The 19,142-nt window shown below is 32.3% G+C and overlaps 1 protein-coding gene across 1 annotated transcript in view; it reads left to right on the forward strand.

The window, feature by feature from the left end:
* The first annotated feature begins 15,603 nt into the window (after positions 1-15,603).
* Positions 15,604-19,142, forward strand: part of LOC114324957 (cytochrome P450 6a9) — a 71,133-nt gene continuing 67,594 nt past the window's right edge. Inside the window, exon 1 of the mRNA XM_028272885.2 lies at positions 15,604-15,832. The gene's annotated coding sequence lies outside the window, so the exon portion shown is untranslated. The remainder of the gene's footprint in view (positions 15,833-19,142) is intronic.

Genomic DNA, 19,142 nt, shown 5'->3' on the forward strand with positions numbered 1-19,142 from the left:
TCATGGGAATATTTTTCCCAACGAACCCGCCGTTTCCGCCTTGTCTATTTTCTTTATTATTATTTTTTAATTACTACTTTTTTGTAATACTTTTTTTGATAAGGTTATTAATTTTTTTTACTTAATTTACCTATTCTTTTATTATTTTTTTCTGATATACAGGGTGAGTCACCACTAATGGGACGGAAAATACAGCGAAATGGTAAAATATTTGAAAAAAATTTTGAACTAGTTTGTAAGTTGATCAAAGCTACATTTTAAAATTATTTTGAAATATACAGGATGTCCCAATAAATGACGACGTATCAAAGTTATATTTTTTCTCATGGAACACCCTATATTTTATTGCATTTTTAATTGTCCGCAAAAAATAAGGTATAGTTTCATAAGGCTTCCCTATACCTATGTACAGAGTTATGTTGACTTTTCTTAAAATGTAGAGTTTTAAAAGAAGGTTTATTCTCAAGTTATTTAAGAAATTATAAAAAATTGCTTTGATATCTAAATAGTCGGATATTGGTTGACTGTATTCCATGATTGATTATTACACATTTATTCACAGGGTGTTCAACATTTACAGCTTCATTATTGGATCGTTCAATGTGTCGTATGATGCTTATTTTAAATGGAACACCATGTATATTAGTAAATAGTTATACTAAACAAATTTACCTCTTTCGAATGGTATATGGATGTCCTATACCTAGGTCTCATAGTTTTGCATAATGTATAATTATTTAAATTCTTAATCAGTAAATCCATTTTAGAACAAAAGATGTAGTTAATTATTAATGTCATTGTATCGCATTGTCATTTCAAGACATCACGGTCTGGTAATTATCTTATAATTAATGTATTCCATGATTGATTATTACCCATTTATTTACAGGGTGATCAAAATTTACAGTTTCATTATTGGATTATTCAATGTGTCATATGATGCTTATTTTAAATAGAACACCATATATTGATAAATTATTATACTAAACAAAGGTTCCTCTTTCAAATGGTACATGGATGTTCTATAACTAGGAGTCATAGTTTTTTCGTAATTTACAATTTTCTTAAACGGTAAATCGATTTTAAAAATATTTTTTATTTTAGAGTCACTCTAGATTTTTAAACCCATTATCTTGGCATAGTTGGTATAAGCGAGTGTAGTTGTAAATAAAAATGTATACTTTTAGTTGCTGATTTGTAAAATAAATTTTTTCGATATTGAAAATAATTAAATACACAACGAAACAAAGAATTTTATTAAAACAAATACATAAATAATACAAAGTGAACCACAACTTACTATACCTAAGTAAAAAATTATCAGTTATGTAATACATGTTCAAAATAATGTTTGCTCTCTTGTGCAATACAACAAGCGATGTTATCTTCAAATGATTTGCTTACATTATTTAACATAATATGGTGTTATAGACGCAAAAGCGTTCGAAATTCTTAATTGCATATCATCTGGAGTAGTAGGAAGTGTAGCATAATATACGATATGTTTAATATAACCCCATTTAAAAAATCCATCTTTGTCAATCCTGGTCACCTAAGTGACTTTCGTAGATAGCGTGAGTTTTCATTTTTAGGAACAATTAAATTGGAATAGGTATCATACACGGATGTCTATATTTTTGATAATTACCAAACCGTACTGTAATAAAATGACAATGTCATACAATGACATTAATTAAATACATCTTTTGTTTTAAAATCGATTTACAGATTACTAATTTCTTCATATTGCAGTATCGTCTCCTACCGGAGGTTGGATAACATCACAGCATTTAGCAATTTTAACTTTGTTGGCTGCAGCTCTGAACAATTGTATTGAACTGCATCTGTACCACTCCCTTAAATTTCGCAACCAGGTAATCCTTCTACGTCCCACATTTCTTTTCCCGAGATTTTTCCTTGGATTATGAGCCTTAAAAGGGAGTACTTTTATCCTCTCATTATGTGGCTTAGATATTTCTCCAGATTTCCCGTTTGTATTGTTTTTATGACCTCACATTCCTTCCCCATCTTCAGCAAAACCTCTTGATATGATTAAGAATTTAAATAATTGCAAATTACGCCAATAATATGAGACCTAGGTATAGGACATCCATACACCATTCGAAAGAGGTGAATCTGTTTAGTATAATTATTTATTAATAGACATGGTGTTCCATTTAAAATAAGCATAATATGACATATTGAATAATCCAATAATGAAACTGTAAACTTTGAACAGTCTGTTAATAAATGCGTAATAATCAATAACGGAATACATTCAACCAGTATCGAACTATGTAAATGTAAAAGTAATTTTTTTATAATTTCTTAAATAGCTTCAGAATAAGCCTTCTTTAAAACTTTAGATTTTAAGAAAAGTCAACATAACTCCGAACACTCTATACATAGGTATAGGGAAGCCTTATGAAACTATAGCTTATTTTTTGGGGACAATTAAACAATGCAATAAAATATAGGGTGTTCTATAAGAAAGAATATAACTTTGATACGTCGCCATTTATTGGGACACCCTGTATATTTGAAAATAATTTTAAAATGTAGCTTTTATCAACTTACAAACTACTCATTTAAAAATTTTTACAAATCTTTTACCATTTCGCTGTAATCTTCCGTCCCGTTAGTGGTGACTCACCCTGTATAGTTAATTACAATATTTGGTGTAGTTCGCAGTTTGCTTACAAGTTTAGTCTTAGGTATTATATTATCGTAGGGGAGCCCAAGCGGGGATTTTTGCAGTTACTCGAGGGCGTCAGATTATCATATTATGGGGAGAAACCTTGTACCCTGTAATTGTACCCCTAACATATATTGGATCTGAATACAGGGGGGTTCATTAAGGGGGACCCGAAAAAAATCTATCTTTAGAAAACCTAGAAATCGTCAGATTAAGATAAGGTAAGTTAAGTCCATGTCGGTCTTGACGGTCCAGTTAGCTGGGGCTCAGTCGATCGACAAGTTTAGTGGATTTGCGATTTGCGGTCGCTGGTTCGAGCCTCAGCTAGGTCATGAAATTTATAAAAGACCAACGCCGTAGTATAAAACTCAATAGAGTCTACGGCTTGGTCTGGAATAAACTGGCGTCTGATCGGCCTATGGAGGAGCGGTACGGGAAGGGATAAGGGCTTCCGGCTTGGTGATACTCCTCCATAGATCCCTACCGAAGGGCGTTGACGCCTAAGAACGGTGTATACATACAAGTTAAGTCCATGCAAAAGAGTGTACTATCCATTGCAAGATAATTCGGATGGAATTCCCCAGAATAAGAGACTGGGCCGATATCAAGCACAAAATAACTGTACTCCCTTAATGCTGTAACGAATAGTCACCCTTAGTCTTTTATATTTAAAAAATCTGACGGTTTGAGCGGGGCGTAAGGAAATGGGTGGGCTACAAAGTTTCTCAGGAAAAATGCGAATATTTCGAGAAATAAACGTCAGATCGAAAAAATAAAAAATACGTGTTCAATATTTTTCAAAAATTTATCGAATGATACCAAACACGACCCCCACGAAGACGGGTGGGGGGTGAATTTAAAATTTTAAATAAGAACCCCGCGATATTTCGCGAAATGAACATCAGATCGAAAAAGTGCAACATACACGTATTCAATATTTTTAAAAAATCTATCGAATGGCACCAAACACGACCCCCACGGATGTATGGTGGGGTGTTACTTTAAAATCTTAAATAGGAGCTCCCATTTTTTATTGGAGATTTGGATTCTTTACGTAAAAAATAAGTAACTTTTATTCGAGCCATTTTTTGAATTCTGGATAGATGGCAAAATAATCGAAAACGATTGTTGAAAATGGAAAATTATATTAAAAAATGGAAAGCCCCCACTTAAATGGAAAATTTTACTTAACTTTTTTTGGTTTTAGGACCTACTCTTCACAGTCCAATAGGTCCCCATAGCGCTCGAGTAAGTGCAAATTTAGCATACTTTCCTCCCCTATTATTATTATAATATAAAGTTTATATTTAGGCTGTGGTCTCCAATAGACGCTGTAGGCTGCGTACAGCGTCACGCCGTAGGAAAATTGTCCATTTTCGTTAATTTTAATAAAAATTTTGACGGACAAAAACCATCTTACAACCTAAAATAGTTAAAAAAGAGTAATTATAAAACAAATTCAAATTACGGGGTGAATTGAAGTGGCAACTGACTTAGCCGATTGTATCCAATAGATGCCGTAGGCTGTGTGCAGCGTGTATTGGAGACCGCCGCCTTTATATTTTCTAATTAACCTAAAAATACAACTGAAGAGTTCTATGATTCCAGAGAAAATTTTTTGCTCAATTAGAAATCCAATGAAATCAATTAATTTGTGGTCATCTGATTGAATACAACCAATAAAACCAACATTATACTGAAAACAGATCCCATGGGCTGTCCTTGGGTTATTACTACTGATAATTAATTCATGTAAGTGAAATGGGAAGCAGACATTTAGTTTTTGCAAGTTTTTTGAGTACATTTGTACTACACGTTACACTTTAAAATTCTACTAGTCGAACATGCGACTACAATTTTTGCTTAATTATTTTATATTTGTAACGTTTCGATTTCCATGTGGGAAATCGTAATTTCAGAAGACAAGTCAATAGGCATCTCACTGTATCAATGTATAATGAGCTGTTGCAGTATTAAACAGGGCTTAAACCAATTTGGTCTTTGGTGGTTAATTATTGGGATATGATTCTCTACACAGAGAATAACTTTTTAATCCAACAACTTCTTCAAAAAACATCCCAGAGGGCTATATACTTGGAAATCACCTGCTGACAAAGACGATATAATTAGGCATTTGGAAATAAATTGACTTCATTTTGCTCGACTGCAATTTTAAAAAGCAAAAAAAAAATTAAAGGCACTCGTGGGAGTGCCGACAGGAGTGAAAACTTCTTATAGTATATAAATTACGAGCTCAATGCTTTTACCCGATCCTAAAAGAAGTGCTATACCTATATCATATAAGATATACGCGATGCGTATGCCCTATGCTATTTATGTATACATACACATAATTTATATATGTACAAAATTTATTTCAGCGAAGTTATGACGCTCGAAAATTCAATACTTTTTCCCCATCCAAGAAGCGTACAACGTCCCTAAAGAAATTTTCAATTCAAAAATTTATTTCGTCGAAGCGATAACGGTCGCTAATTTACTACTTTTTCCCCATCCAAAAAGTGCACAACGTCCCTCAAGAAGTTTTCACTTCAATATTTATTTCGTCGAAGCGATGATGGTCGCTAATCTAATACTATTTACATCGAAAAAGTGCACAACGTCCCTAAATAAGTTTCACTCCAAATATTTATTTCGTCGAAGCGATTGCGACCCTAATTCAATACTTTTCTTCCATACAAAAAATGCACAACGTCCCTATAAAAGATTTCACTTAAAAAATTTATTTCGTCGAAGCGATGACGGTCGCTAATTTAATAATTTTTCCTTATTTAAAAAGTGCACAACGTCACTCAAGAAGTTTTCACTTCAAAAATTTATTTCGTCGAAGCGATGAAGGTTCGCTAATATAATATTTTCCCCATCCAAAAAGTGCACAACGTCCCTCAAGAAGTTTCCACTTCAAAAATTGATTTCATCGAAGCGATGACGGTCGCTAATTTAATACTTTTTTACATCGAAAAAGTGACAACGTCCCTAAATAAGTTTCACTCTAAATATTTATTTCGTCGAAGCGATGACGGTCCCTAATTCAATACTTTTCCCCCATCCAAAAAGTGCACAACGTTCCTAAAGAAGTTTTCACTTCAAAAATGTATTTCGTCGAAGCGATGACGGTCGCTAATTTAATACTTTTTTACATCGAAAAAGTGACAACGTCCCTAAATAAGTTTCACTCTAAATATTTATTTCGTCGAAGCGATGATGGTCGCTAATTTAATAATTTTTCCCTATCCAAAAAGTGCACAACGTCCCTAAAGAAGTTTCCACTTCAAAAATTGATTTCATCGAAGCGATGGCGGTCGCTCATTTAATGCTTTTTTCCATCGAAAAAGTGCACAACGTCCCTAAAGAAGTTTTCACTTCAAAAATTTATTTCGCCGAAGCGATGACGGTCGCTAATTTAATACTTTTTTACATCGAAAAAGTGCACAACGTCCCTAAATAAGTTTCACTTCAAACATTTATTTCGTCGAAGCGATGACGGTCCCTAATTCAATACTTTTCCCCCATCCAAAAAGTGCACAACGTTCCTAAGGAAGTTTTCACTTCAAAAATGTATTTCGTCGAAGCGATAACGGTCGCTAATTTAATAATTTTTCCCCATCCAAAAAGTGCACAACGTCCCTAAAGAAGTTTCCACTTCAAAAATTGATTTCATCGAAGCGATGACGGTCGCTAATTTAATGCTTTTTTCCATCTAAAAAGTGCACAACTTCCCCAAAAGAAGTTTTCACTTTAAAAATTTATTTTGCCGAAGCGATGACGGTCGCGATGACGTTCGCTAATATAATACTTTTTGCCTATATAAAAAGTGCACAACGTCCCTAAAGAAATTTTCACTTCAAAAATTTATTTAGTCGAAACGATGACGGTCGCTAATTTAATAATTTTCCCCATCCAAAAAGTGCAGAACGACCCTCAAGAAGTTTCCACTTCAAAAATTTATTTCTTCGAAGCGATGACGGCCGCAATGACGGTCGCCAATTAAATACTTTTTCCCATCCAAAAATGCACAACGTCCCTAAGAAGTTTTCACTTCAATACATATACGTACAAAATTTATTTCGCCGAAGAGATGACGGTCGCTATGACGGTCGCGAAATAAATCTTTTTTCCCTATCCTAAAATAGGTTTTACATTTATTTTAAATTTAAATACTTCTATATAATTTATATATACATACAAATAATATATAGCATAAGCGATGACGGTCGCAATGACGGTCGCGAATTCAATGCTTTTTTCCCTATCCAAAAATCGCACAACGTCCCTAAAGAAGTTTTCACTTCAAAAATCTTTTAAAATATACCCTGGAACTGGCATCCATAGCATAATAATCTAGTTATACAGGGTGTTTCATTAATAATTGTCCATATAGTAACTGGAGAAACCTTAGCACAAAATACGAAGATTTAACCTAAACCACTTAAATAAAATGTGGTTCCTTACTGAGTTACAGGGTGTTTTATCTAAAAATTTAAAAATTCTTTTGGCTCAGCATTTTCAAACTATTCGACGTATCCTTTTCATACTTGACAGAAACTGCGACTACTATACACCCTACTAAATTGTGATAAATAAACGTTTGTAGATACTACCAGAGGCGTACGACAGGGGATAGTGAATGGTTGATCCTTCTCAAATTCTACGCCACTGGAGGAATTACTATTTTAGTGCCATTTTTAGATTCTCCAATACTTCCTACGTAAATAATACACCCTTCATTGGTAACAATAAAATTATTAGTTTTCGAGATATTTGAAGTTATAAATGAAACGGCACAGATATTTTGATTAATTTATAATATGATTCATATATGATTAAAATTTAAAAATTATTTGTACCCAGTACTTTAAAACTATTTATCGTATCCTTATCATAGTTGGCAGACAGTGTAGGTACTGTACACCCTACTAAATTAAGATAAATAAACGTTTCTAGCTACTAACAGAGGCGTACGATAGGGGATAGTGGCTGGTTGACCCTTCCCAAATTCTAGGCCGCTGACGAAATTGCTATTTTAGTGTAATTTTTTGATTTTCCAATACTTTTTATGTAAATAATGTACTCTTCATTCGTAACGATAAAATGATTAGTTTTCGAGATATTTGAAATTAAAAATGAAGCGACACAATACATTAGTCAAAATAACCGTGTCGTTTCATTTTTAACTTCAAAGATCTCGAAAACTAATGACTTTATCGTTACGAATTAAGAGTAAATTATTTCCATATAAAGTATTGGAGAATCCAAAAATTGAACTAAAATAGAAATTCCGCCAGTGGCGTAGAATTTGGAAAGGGTCAACCATTCACTTCCCCCGTCGTACGCCTCTGGTAATAGCCAGAAACGTTTGTTTAATATAATTTAGTAGTTTGTACAGTACGAATACTTCCTGCCAAGTATGAAAAGGATACGTGGATTAGTTTTAAAATGCTAAGCAAAAATAGTTTTTAAATTTTTAGATAAAACACCCTGTAACTCAGTAAGGAACCACATTTTATTTAAGTGTTTTAGGTTAAATCTTCGTATTTTGTGCTAAGGTTTCTCCAGTTGCTATATGGACAATTATTAATGAAACACCCTGTATACAGGGTGTTTGGTAAAGAATGGGCCATAGCTTTGCCTTAGATTCTTGAGGTTAAAATAGGTCGATTTAAGCTAACTTACCTTAGTACAAAAGTTGATAATAACCGAAATACAGGGTGTCAAATTTAAACTTTTATTTTATTTATTTTTGAATATTTCCTGACAGGCTTGGGACAACAACACGAACTTTGGTATGTGGTGCTGGTACTGTACACCCTACTAAATTATGTTAAACAAACGTTTCTGGCTACTACCAGAGGCGTACGACAGGGGATCGTGAATGGTTGACCCTTCTCAAACTTTTACGCCACTGGCGCAATTTCTATTTTAGTGCAATTTTTTGATTCTACAAAACTTTCTATAAAAACATACTCCTCATTGGTAACGATACAGCCATTAGTTTTCGAGATATTTGAAGCTAAAAACGTAAGAGAATAATACATTAATCAAAATAAGTGTGCCTTTTCATTTTTAACTTCAAATATCTCGAAAACTAATGGCTTTATCGTTACGAATGAAGAGTTTATTATTTGCATAGACAGTATTGGAGAATCTAAAAATTATGCTAAAATAGCAGTTTCTTCAGTGGCGTAGAATTTGGGAAGAGTCAACCATTCACTTTCCCCTGTCATACGCCTCTGGAAGTAGCCAGAAACGATTATTTAACATAATTTAGTGGGGTGTGTACAGTGCCTACACTTTCTGCAAATTGTGACACGGATACGTCAAATTATTTTAAAGTATTCTTTTTTTTAATTAATTTATTCTTTATTTAAAACTTTAAGAATTATGTGTGCCCGGTACTAGAAAACTATTTGACATATCTTTATGATACTTGGCAGAAAGTGTAGGTACTGTACACCCTACTAAATTATGTTAAATAATCGTTTCTTGGTAATAGCTGTAAAATATTTTCGCCCATGCCCTTAATTCTTCTGGTTAACCTGGTCGTATAAGTTTTTACCAGCTAAACATTCCCAACTTTCTAAATCCCAAGTAACAGCTTTTAATTGATTACGTTTGAGAAGAGTAATCAGCACAAATGCGAATATTACATCTACTCCAAGACCTACCCTTTTTGAAGCAGGTGGTTAGCGGGACACTACATATCTTGAATAGTAACTTTAAAAAGTGCCTATTGGTTTATTTGATTGTCAAAACGAAAAGCTTTGAAGGTATCATTAGTAATATTAATTTTATGAAGATTGCTGTTTACCTCGTTTTAAGTTATCTAGGAACGTAGGTACCCCAAGCATTAAGATTATTTTTAGTTTACGGTTTTATAGTTTACCATGGATATGAGATAGATAAAAATATGGCTCTATACGATAAATCACAATAAATAAAAACCTTCTCTTGTAAAAGGTATATTTAAAATTATAAATTTAAAAGGTATATTTAAAATTTTAAGTATACCTACCTTTTACAAGATAATGTTTTTATTTTTTTTTGAGATATATAAGATTAATTCATGAGATTAAATTAGTTTGCTAGATACATATCAAACTTAAATACTTTGTTTCAAAAATTATATTTTGAAAACAACTTCGAATCTTAATTAACAGTGTCAAAACAAAAAATATTTAAAATTTGTGGTTTAGTCCTAAAAACATTTTCATGAAAATATACTGCGCGTCAGAGAAAACAGGGCTCCAACAAAATTTAAAATTTTTATATATTTTATTATATATTTCTTCATTTTTTAATTTGTTTAATGTTAATTAAATTTAACAAATTATTGCGTATTATATACTGAGAAGCTAAACCGAGTCTTGAAAGAAAATAAAGAAATTCGAAAATCCTAATGGCGATGTTAAGTCACATGACGACTTCTCGTGGATTTCGGCGGAACTAAAATTGAGGCATTTTTTCTTTTTATTGCCCTGATATGATGGGGGCTTTTAATGTCAAATCGTTGTCAGTATTTTCGAAAATCAATAAAGTGAAAAATTTAGTAGTCCCATCGATTAATCTACCAGCATCAGTAGAATGAAAAAGAACGTGTTCGTCCTAAATTTACTCCAAATATTCTGCAACACAACATACAAAAAAGAACACTTTTGATAAAAGGTTTGTAAGCTTTTAATTAAATCTTTTGTATTAAAATTTATTAATGTCCTGCTAGTATATTATTTGACAGATAATGACATGATTTCGAAGTCAGTTAAATATGATATAATGCCCAAGGGCGTTATTTTGAAAAATAACGCCCTAGGGCATTAAATTTAAATAACTAATAGTTCAATACTGTCAAGTTGACAAATATAGAGTATAAGTAAATAGAGTATAAGTAAAACTATGGTTACCACAATTACGTTACGACTATTGCTGGTAAATGTACTTACTTGAAAACTAATTAATTCACATAAAGAATAATTTAGACGGACATTAAACGTTGAAGGCACCACGTGTACGTGTGAGTATTATAGATAATAACGCTTTTGGTCAACGCATATCCCTCGGGCCAAAGGCCCTCGGTATATACACCATTGACCTCAAGCGTTATTATCCTTATAATATCCTTGGTACCTTAATAACTATAATTATATTGATTTTCGAAATACTGACAACGATTTTAACAACGATTTGAGATTAAAAACCCCCATTATAGCAGGGCAATAAAAAGAAAAAAGTCCTCAATTTTAGTTCCGCGAACTCCACGAGAGGTCGTCATTGTTACTTAACATCGCCAATTAACTCATTCAATTCTCAGAACTCGTTATTTACGAATCAACGAAGCTTCGCGAAATTGATCGTTTTGAGAACTGTGTGAACTATTGTAGTGTTCTAAAGAGTTTCTGAGATATCTTACTGTTACACTGGCCTCCTTACAGTGAATTGTATTGCTTAATAACCATGAAAAAATACCGAAAGTCTGTTCAGAACATTACATTGTTGGAAAATGGAGCAAGCCAAAGCCAAAGGGATGCGTTAAGTCAATTGAATGTTAATCGTCCAATGGCGCAGAGAACTTACCTAAAGCCCTAAAGACAGTTTTATATTATACTATTTTCATGCTAGGCAAGAGCCATGCAAGACAGATCATGCAACTGCGCATGCCCACGCGCTATTTTTCATGCTATTTTTTAAGTGCGTTCGCGGGTACAATTGACAAATTGTCGCCGACAATTTCTAACCTCACTTAATATAAATAATACCATTAATAGATAAATATACAAGGTATATTTACTTTTAATTAATATTAATAACTAATTATTAAATTATACTAGGTAAATATACCTTGTATATTTATCTATTAACGATATTATTTATATCATTTTAAAGTGCGCATGCGTTTTGCTGCTAATTTGTCGACGACTAGTCGTCGACAGGCACCCGCGAACGCACTTTTTGATGCAAGGTGTCAAATTTAATATTTACAGGTGCGTTCGCGGGTATAGTTGACAAATTGTCGCCGACAATTTCTAACCTCACTTAATATAAATAATACCGTTAATAGATAAATAAACAAGGTATTTTTACTTTTAATTAATATTAATAACTAATTATTGTAAAATATACCTTGTATATTTATCTATTAACGATATTATTTATATAATTTTAAAGTGCGCATGCGTTTTGCTGCTAATTTGTCGCCGACTAGTCGTCGACAGGCACCCGCGAACGCACTTAGGTATAATAAAATTTACAGTTTAAAATAAAACTTAACCTTATTTTGTAAATTTAAATGCTATTTATTGAAAGTAATAACAATTTGTGATTTATACTTCAATATATTTATTGTTGGACTGAAATTTCCAATTGAAATATCTAAAATTATAGTATGGTATAACTAGACCCAAACCCAGACATCCAAAGTGAAAGTTATCCTCTAACACCAAATTGTTCTATATTCTAAAGTGCGTTCGCGGGTGCCTGTCGGCGACTAGTCGGCTACAAATTATAGTATTTTTACTACAAAAACATTATTACGTAGGTCAAAATTTTTGACGTAAGAGAACTGTCAAAACATTAGAATGTGACTTTCATTATTGTCATGTTTATTATAAACATGGCAATAATGAAAAGTCACATTCTAATGTTTTGACAGTTCTCTTACGTCAAAAATTTTGACCTACGTAATAACGGTTTTGTAGTAAAAATACTATAGCAGCAAAACGCATGCGCACTTTAAAATGATATAAATAATATCGTTAATAGATAAATATTCAAGGTATATTTACCTATTATAATTTAATAATTAGTTATTAATATTAATTAAAAGTAAATATACCTTGTTTATTTATCTATTAACGATATTATTTATATTAAATGAGGTTAGAAATTGTCGGCGACAATTTGTCAACTGTACCCGCGAACGCACCTTATATGGTCCACATAATGTTCAGGAAAAAGTTTTGAGCGTCGGGTTTGGGGGGGGGGGGGGGGAGAAATCGGTAAATTCCTAGTTTTTTACGTTTTTCGTAAATATCTCTGAAACTATACGATTTAGCATAAACAACCTTCTATACAAAAATGTTCTACATTAAATTTGAAATAAAAAGGCTCTATGCGTAATCCTTCTAAAATGAACGGTTTCAAAGTTACGGAGGTAGTATAGTATAATTGGCCCAAAAAAGGTCTAACCTAAACATCCAAAGTAAAAGTTTTCCTTCGACGCAAAATTGTTCTGTATGGTGATGGGGAGAAGTCGGTAAATTAGTATTTTTTTTACGTTTTTCGTCAATATTTCTAAAACTATCCTTTATCGTAAACAATTTTCTATATATAATTATTCTACATGAAATTTCAAACAAAAAAGGTCCTATACATAATTGTTACAGAATCAACGGTTCCAGAGCTACGAAGGGTGAAAAGTGGAGGTTTTCACACAGTTTTCACAACAGAATTGGGTTTTATAAATCAAATTTCTTGTTTCAGTGGCCGATGGTATTTTAGTGATAAGCCCTTGAAGAAACGCAACCTCACCACCCAAAATCATCATCAATTGCCCAAAAAATATAAAAAGTATCGAAAACCTCCACTTTTCACCCTCCGTAAATCTGGAACCGTTGATTTCATAACAAATATGTATAGGACCTTTTTTGTTTTAAATTTTATGTAGAATATTTTTGTATAGAAAATATACTCTTAAGCATAGTTTTAGAAATATTGACGAAAAACGTAAAAAACTACTAATTTACCGACATCTCTACCATCTCCCCCCCAAACTTGACGCTCAAAATGATGTAACTTTTTACTGAACCATATGTGGACCATATAGAACAATTTAGTGTTGGAGGAAAACTTTTATTTTTGATGTCTGGGTTAGGCCTTTTTTTGGACCAATTATACTATACTACCTCTGTAACTTTGGAACTGTTCAGGTGGTGGTTCAGTAATGTTTTGGACAAGGATTTCTTTTGAGGCACACACGGATCTTGTCTTCATTGAGACGGGTACATTAACAGCACACAGATACAAAACAGAGATCCTACAACATAATGTGATGTCATATGATGGGTTTATTAGTAATGGTTTTCTGCTAATGCAAGATAATGCGAGATCACACACGGCAAGTATTGTAACACAGTATTTTGAAGATGTTGACATTCCAAAAATGAGCTGACCTACTCAAAGCCCAGAATTTAGTCTTTTTGACCAAATATGGAGTCTTCTCAAAAGGTGTGTAAGAGGTCGTGTACCTGCTCCAACAACATATGAAGAGCTTTAAAAGGTTTTCATCGAGTGATGGACAACTTTCCCAAAAAAGGACATCCAAAACGAGTTCTATGCCAAATCGAATGATGAGTGGTATCCAGAATCGTGATGGCAACACACTTTATTGAAACGAGTGATAATTGCTTTTTCTTGACTCTGTAATTCAATCATTACTATAACTGTAACAGTAATGGCACATCGAAATTTTCGATATATTTATTATTTTCTAACATTTTCCTTGTTTTCCATTTGTTACTAATGATTATGTCGAATTACGAGCTACAAAAGTAACTGACTCAATGCAAAGTACCTACAGTCGGAAAAATGAAAGAATACCCATGAACGAACGTATAAAACACGCTGTATCTTCCTGTTACCGTGTCACAAAGAAAATTGCCCAGCGCAAGTACATGTAATAATAATTATTACATGTACTTGCTCTGGCCAATTTTTTATGTGACAAGGTGACAGGAAAATACAGCGTGTTTTATATGTTCGTTCATCGGTATTCTTTCATTTTTCCTACTGTAGGTAGATTTAATTTGATATGTAAATAAGAAAAAATCTAAAAAATTAACAATTTCTTAAATTTTGTGGGTATCCCGTTATATCTGACGCGCAGTTATGTCATGGTGAAAACATAGGTATTGTCGATTCAATAAACATATTTCTACATATGGCAGAATACGTGTTTACAAAATATCTCTGATTTAACATATAACTACGGCGTGCCATATTATGTTTTTCGTCGCTCTGTGGTGACAAAAGGGATGGTGGGCTTACCTAGCCCACTTGAAATAAAAACCTTTTAAGATAATAATGTAGGGAACAATATTAGGTATAATTAATTACAGTTTAAAGGATTGTGTAGATATGTATAATATGTTTTTAAAGACAGTCGGTTCTGTAGCTTCCATCGGATAAGATCGAAATAAAAACTTTGTTTTAAGCAACACTTGCGTATGTTTAATAGGGTTAACTTTCTGTAATTGAAAGTTATTTTCTATACTTTATTTTCGAACCTAGGGATCTTTGCGTAAAGTAACTCGTGGACATCCCAACGTAAAATTCGTTCCTGTGTGGGATCGAAGTGTCTTCTTCTTCTTTTGCTTCTTCTTATATTAGGCCTCTTGGCCTGTTCTTAACCGATTTTGAGCTGTGAGGACCGAAGTGTCCTTCACAAAAAGTACACCTGCACCTGAAAACCTCATAATTTATCAACCCAGCAGCGGTCGCTGATGGCTGATCACTTCCTTGCTTAGGTAATTTTATATTCTTTTTGTCAACCAGGTTATTGGATTTATATTTATTTATTTTCAGTCGATTTTGTAACGTCCATCGGATAAGATTGAAATAAAAACTTTGTTTTAAGGAAAACTTTTATAGTTTTAATAGGGGTATTTTTCTGTAATCGAAAGATATTTTCTATAATATATTTACGAACCTAGGGATCTTTGCGTAAAGTAACTCGTGGACATCCCAACGTAACAGGTATCTTACAAAGAAACAATCTTAGAACAATATATCTAGTGATTGAACATGACTTGTCGTTTTGAAAATCAACACTAATTATTAATATATGAGTCACTATTGCATAACATTTTTTGGTATAACATAATACGAAATCAGACGTGTGTTCGATTCCTGTTCGTGTTCACCTGATGCCGAAGGTTATTTTTATAAATAATGATGCGAATCTCTCATCAAAACAGTTATCTACCTACTATGATAAAAGTTGTCCTCCGGTGATGTGTGTTTACTTGAATTAATACGGTGTTTTTGTGGAATTAAATTCTAATTTGATTAGATAATAAATTCGCCGTTATATTATAAATTGTGGTTGCTGTTACAATAGGACTATAGGTAAGGATATAAACGTAAGATATAATATACCTAACACAATATGTAATGTGAAACATCATATAATATATAATAATAAAAAAATAAGCATAACATTAATTGAAAAAATGAATGAATTGAAAAGAATATCACTATTATCTAAATATTCAATGAGCATTAGTAGGAGAGCTAGTGAACACTCCGAGTAACGGTCTTCGGTCTTCCTGTAAGGCTAGAAATTTGTATTGGCTCCGTGCGTCTCCCCTCTACTTACAGTCACGTGACACGCTGTCAGATTTTGTCAGGACGTTTTAACATTGAGTCTTATGGGATTATTTTGTTAAACTTGAATATTTTATTTTGTAGTGATAATAACCGAATACAATTGTTAGAATTCATTAGTTATTAATTTATACTGTAATTTATAGTGCAACAAAAATATTTTCTTTTTCGTTAATAAAGATTTATTGACATAAACTGCGATAGTGAGGTTATGTATACAAAATCAAACTGATAATCAATATTGGAAATAGAAGAATTTATATCAGATTAAGTGCGTTTTTATTTTCTGTTTATATTAATACATAATATCACTAGCGGGGCACGGCATTTTTTTTAAATGTCTTATTTAAACATACACAAAGCGTCCTGATCAAATTTCAAAAAACCGCCACCATGAGCAGGTCGGTCGATTTTGCTTTGACACTTTGTTAACGCTCAGAGCGAATAGTGATAACTAAAGGCCGGATTATAATATGTATGAAAATGCATAAAAATATGTACATATTGTTATGCTCTACTTTATCTTTTTATTTAGATTAATTAGCAAATTCTTAATTTAATTAATTAATCAATTGCGTTAATTACTGCCTATGTAAAAGAAAACTAAATTCAAATTAAATATTCCAATAAATTTTATTCTCAGGGCCAATTTTGTATTTGATACAATACCTTTGATTTGTGGCTTCTAGTATTTCTAGTTGCTTACTTCTTCCAGGATGGAACAGGGAAATTAAAAACATTCAATATCATATAAATGTAATAAATATTATTCATTTCACAAATAAGCCGTGTACATATGAACTTTAATTCTGATATCTCTTTGTTTTGACAAAAAAAATATTTAAATAAATTATTACTTTCTCATACTAAATTTAATAAAATTTACTTTTATTCATTTGAATTGAATTATTAAATTTGAAATAACTAACTGCGTTATAGTAATGTTCAATAAACCAATAAGCAAATATGGTTTTGATATAAACAAATTTTCTCCATTCCGACAAATGATTTGACTAACCTTTTTGTTTCTTCCCTTCCCCTTTTTCTGGATTGCGTCGTTCTCGATTCTCCCAACGTATCCTCTGGATGTTGCGACAAAGTCCATCTCGTCCAAACTGCTTCCAAAACAACACACAGGAACTTGCTCGAATTCTCTTACTCAATTTTCTCCTTGCTCGATATCTTGTGCAAATAGATATCAATCAGCTACTAGTTCTAGACAAAACAAAGGAATCTCCCTCGGACCAGGAAAATTAAAATTTCAACCGGTCGACAATTTGGTTTCAACTTGATTCTGCTCGCAAAGGCCGCTCACACCACTTTACACTGATTTCTCACTTTTGAAAACTCAACTGCTCTCTTCAGATATCCATTATACAGTGACCCTCTTTTCTCTCGCAAATTCAGACTCCAACCTCTTATCCCTTCCACCGATCTTTTTCACCCAATTAAAAAAACACGCCTCTCTCAAAACCTTTCCTACCCATTTCTTAAGAACCAAATATTTTTCTATATAACTTTCCAATTTGTCAAATTTTAAGAAATATCATACTTAGTTTTTTTTCTACATACTATTTTTACTTCTAAAAACTAAAACAAAGTGTTTACCATCATTATACCTTCCCGGAAACATTTTAAAAACATTATTGTTCTCGCCAAACTATATGTCCACTTTCTAATCCCGAATTGTTTGTTAGTGTACTCATTCAATTCGTCGAATCATTATCACTAATCATTTTCACTTTCCCGAAACACTGTTTAATAGCTAAATTAGATTGGGATGAGAATCTATGATTTCATGATCTTTGATATAAATTTAAATTTTTTTAATAAATGCTGAACTATAATTTTTTTGAATTTCTTAAAAAAAAAACAATTCTGCAACAATAAACATATATGTAAAGATTTTTTTAAATATATGTACCTAAGGATTCGTCGAAAATATGTATTAAAAAAATTAAAGCAATAATTATATAATTGATATAACTATCCTAATAATGAGTTAAAAACAAACAACATTAATACTCAGCAACTTTATTTTTACATATTATACCATATATCCTAATTATTGATATTGTAAAAAAAATTTACAACTAAATATTTTTCAAAATTTTCTAGGGTAAAGGTTTGTCTTTTATCAGAAAACATATGTTTATATAAAGAGAAGCTTCGCTCCACATCTACTGAGGTAATAGGGGTATAGTTTAATTTTGGCAACAGGTTTCCATCAATACACGTTTTTATATCAAAGTTGTCTCTAAAAATGGATGACACATTCTGGATAATTTTGAAACCTTCATTATTTTATAAATCCTGCTTAAGCTTCCCCAAAACTTTTGTACCAATCTCGCCTTTTACTTTTGGGCATTCCTTCTGAAAATTTTCAATTAGTTCCATAGAATCAACTAGGAGTTGCCACTTCTTTTCTAGTAACGTAATTGTTTCCGGGATAAAACTATAATTCGTTTTAATAAATATAAGATTTTTATGCACCTCCTTATTATCTAAAACTGCTTTTGGTGATATGACAGTTTGTGAAAAGTCTGATATGTCGTTATAGTCTAAGAGCTAGAGCCGAAAAATCATCGTCAAAAGTAATATGGAGTTTGGCATGTGAAATGTGTCTATTTTATATTGATAATTATGACCCCTTTCAGGCTGACACTTCAGTGGATACAGGAAGTAGCAATAAGGGATCAAAAGGGACAGTTAGTGTAGTATTTTAAGGTTTCCACCTCCTATTTTGTTAAACCTCCATCGATTTGCATGAAAATTGGTGACTAGTTAGAACATACCTCAGGAAATAAAAATGATTTGGTGCCAACTTGCACTTTTACCCTGGGGGGTGGATACCACCCCTTCTCGGGGGTGAAAACGATTTTATTAAAAATAACCCCACAAATCGATAGAGGGACAAATTATAAGTAAAATTTGTTATATCATTTTATTAAAATAAATCAATACTTTTTGAGTTATTACAGATCAAAGATTTGCCTGTTTGAGCACATGCGTGAAGTTACGGATGATAAAAAGAACATATTAATTAATTGTA

This window comes from Diabrotica virgifera, chromosome 1, assembly GCF_917563875.1.
Source record: "Diabrotica virgifera virgifera chromosome 1, PGI_DIABVI_V3a".
NCBI lineage: Eukaryota > Metazoa > Arthropoda > Insecta > Coleoptera > Chrysomelidae > Diabrotica > Diabrotica virgifera.